The sequence below is a fragment of the Mus caroli genome, unplaced genomic scaffold (genome assembly GCF_978045245.1).
Source record: "Mus caroli unplaced genomic scaffold, Mus_caroli_1 scaffold_5, whole genome shotgun sequence".
In the NCBI taxonomy this organism is placed as follows: domain Eukaryota; kingdom Metazoa; phylum Chordata; class Mammalia; order Rodentia; family Muridae; genus Mus; species Mus caroli.
In genome coordinates, this window is record NW_028227260.1 from 17,107,451 (window position 1) to 17,111,021 (window position 3,571).

The window sequence follows — 3,571 nt, forward strand, 5'->3', positions numbered from 1 at the left end:
TGCTATCCAAGCCTGGACTATAATACATAATTTTACTAGCTCTGCATATCTAAAAACAACAGGTATGTTTAAAAATTATATGATTTCTTTAATGAGTTATCCATTTGTATCTAAATACTTGGCCATTTTAAATACTAAATTAAGAAAACAAAAAAAATAATCTTGCTTCCACAGTTTGGTTTGATTTGAATGCAAGTATGGCCACTATACTCACAAGCACCATGGGTCCTCTTGTCCTTCCCTTTTATATCAAATGAGTGGGCCCTGCTTAGTTACCTGATTGCTAATTAACACTCGCTTCTCCATTAAAATAAAAAATTTGAAAATAACTAAAAGAAATGGGGGAAATGAAGTAACTAAGGTAATGCCTGCCCTGGCAATTTGAGATTTCAATGGCCTTGACCATGGTCCACATGTATTAACCAAATAATTAATGTTTATCCAAAGTTAAAGTAAAATAAATGAAGAAAGTATAAGTAAAAAATAATTGTCATGTTATGTCTGAAATAATTACTATGTTCTGCCAGAAATGAATGCTTCAAGGTGACGCTGGCCCTCATCTAACTTTGATGTAAATTACACTCTTTGTAGTTTTTGCCCACTCTTGGTCACTAGCCAATGAAGGACTCATATACTTTTAATTGGCTTAACCAGCATGGTTGTCTGTATTCTTCTTGTGTGGATTATTACAACATGTGATCATATTCAAAATTTGCATGTGTGTGAACCCAATCAAATTAGCTAATATGTGAATGTGCTTGGAAGTGAACATTTCTAAATATATGCATTTGTGTGGATATTTGTCCGTAGTCAGCACTGGATCTGGGAATGTGAATATATGTAAGAACATGTGACTGGGTACATAACTCACATGCATATGTGCATAGACTATACACATTAGGGGCTACGTTCAGAGTTACCAATAATGCATCAGTGTCATATTAAGCAAAGAAATAAATATACTTCCCTTTGGAAAAGTTCCCTATTTTATGCTGTCTGTTTCTCCTGTCTCATTTCTGCTTGTAGCATGAGTCTGAATCTACCTGCATGAAGAAGGCCATCTTGTGAATCAATCTCTCTCTCCTTCTCTCTCTCCCCCCCCTCTCCATATATATATGTGTGTGTGTGTGTGTCTGTCTGTGTCTGTGTGTCTGTCAAGTGACTGTCAATTTCTGACACAGTACTTCATTTTGCCTTTATTGAACTGCACAGACAGCATCACATAGAGAAGGAATAAATTAAGAAGGCAGAAAATTCCTGCTTCCATAGTTTGGTTTAATTTGAATGCATGGATGGCCACCATACTTACAGGCACCATGGATCCTCTTGTCTAACAGAGTTTTATAAGGTCCTCAATGCACCCAGATAACAGTGTTACAAATACCATTGTTTATTAGCTAATAACCATAAATGTATGCCTTCAGCCTTCATGTTGGATTTTAGGAGGTTGTTATCCACTTCTGTATTTGCTGATTTTAGCGAGTTATATACCTCTTCTGGGTCGGGGCATGGAAGGCTTTGCAATTTAAGATTACAGCTATGCATTATCTTTGGTTGTAAAGGTTGGGAAGTCCAAGGCAAGTAAGTTTGGCTATCACATTGTTCTCTTACAGCCATTTTACAGGCTGAGTACACAGTAAAATAGCAGTCATAAGTCTGAAGTGATCTCAAGGTATATTATTAACTTTGGCTGTGAGATTCAGAAGAGAGATTTTCCAGAACGGTACATCATCACAGTTCCACCTTTCTAGTTTAATTAAAGAAGAAGCATGTCCATGGAAGTGGTCACCCTGAAGAGCTGCTCAAGGCTTGGTATAATGTAGGGGCACCCTGAATCAGCAACATGTCATGGAGGTCTTTTTGAAAAAAAAAGTTGCAAAGGAACATTAGGATTTTAAGGAAGAGACAGAAAAATAGCATGTCCTTTCCCACCCCCGTTTTTACTGTATGATTTTATTGAATGATCTATTCCCCATCCCTAGGCAAGCATGAATAAAATTAGGTTAAATGTAAAAAAAACCTTTAATACTGAAATCAATTAGAAGTATTGAGTAAGTTATCAAACACCATGTACTGGCTGGTTTTGTGTGTCAACTTGACACAGGCAGGAGTTATCATAGAGAAAGGAGCTTCAGTTGAGGAAATGCCTCCATGAGATCCAACTGTAAGGCATTTTCTCAATTAATGATCAAGCGGGGAGGGACCATTGTGGGTGGTGCCATCCCTGGGCTGGTAGTCCTGTGTTCTATTAGAAAGCAAGCTGAGCAAGCCAGGAGAAGCAAGCCAGTAAGAAACATCTCTCCATGGCCTCTGCATCAGTTCCTGCTTCCTGACCTTCTTGAGTTTCAGTCCTGACTTCCTTTGGTGATGAATAGCAATGTGGAAATGTAAGATGAATAAACCCTTTTCTCCCCAACTGCTTCTTGGTCATGATGTTTGTGCAGGAATAGAAACCCTGACTAAGACACACCACATAAAACTGTTTATTTTGAAGGTAGAAATTTAAAGTTGTTGCAATTTGAATAGACTGGAATCAAACCATTGCTGCTGTAGCGGTGTTAACTATGAAGGTATGATAGCTGCAGTAATCATTCTAATGAACCTTTTTATGCATATGTGTTTCAGAGTATAATTGAGTTGATCTGTAGCAGATTTCAAATGCCCTGGACTAGACTGATTAACAGAGGTCCTGGCTTGGACTTGTCTAAGAATTAAAAGGAGGAGATAAAAATCACAGTGCAATGAGAAGTTTGAGAAATGATTAATAATTGGAAGTGACATGTAGTTTATACATGGTTGAAATTCAGGAACATGCTCTTTTATTACCAGCTCGCAGTCTGGTCTTCTGTTGCCAGTTCATGTCCTACCAATCCTGGTGGAATCCAGAGAAAGCTTGTAATAGAAGAGTGTACAAATAAGTAGCCTAGGTTTCAAGTTAAAAATGGAAAATTACTCAGACCTTGTTTTTTTTCCCCTTGGGGAAGTATTTCTAAAATCATGAGCTTGGACAAAATTTTTGGGTTCTTTGTGTTTTTTTTTTTTTTTCCTGAAGATAAAAGACGGAGAGAAATGACTTCTAGAATTTTAAATATAAGTTGCTGTTAAGTTAGTCATGAGAAATTAAGCCCTTATCCACTTCCTTCTGTTTTAAGTATTTGATTTTTTTCAGTAATCAGTGAGTTTGTTCAATTATGACTTGTCTTGGGTTATAGGGAATACCTCGAGAGACAAAAGGAAATAAAAGGTTTAAATATATACAAAGAACTATTGTCTGTGTTGATCTGTTCTAAGACTCCCACTACAGAGAAAGCAGTCAGTAAATTATCTGCAAGCCACTCAAATGGGCTCATGTCTTTGAGCAGTAGCATAGATAATCCCTGGAAAGTTATCAACACGAACACGGTTGTATTTAGAAAGTACAAAGGAATTCACATGAGTAACATCAAGTTGCCAAAGATCATTTGGATGAAGACCACAGGCCTTGATGCTTCTTGAAATGGTGGAATGAATCTCAAGGGAGAGGATAAAGTAATTCTCTGAGCTCGTACCTGTGATAGCTGGACTTGTTTTT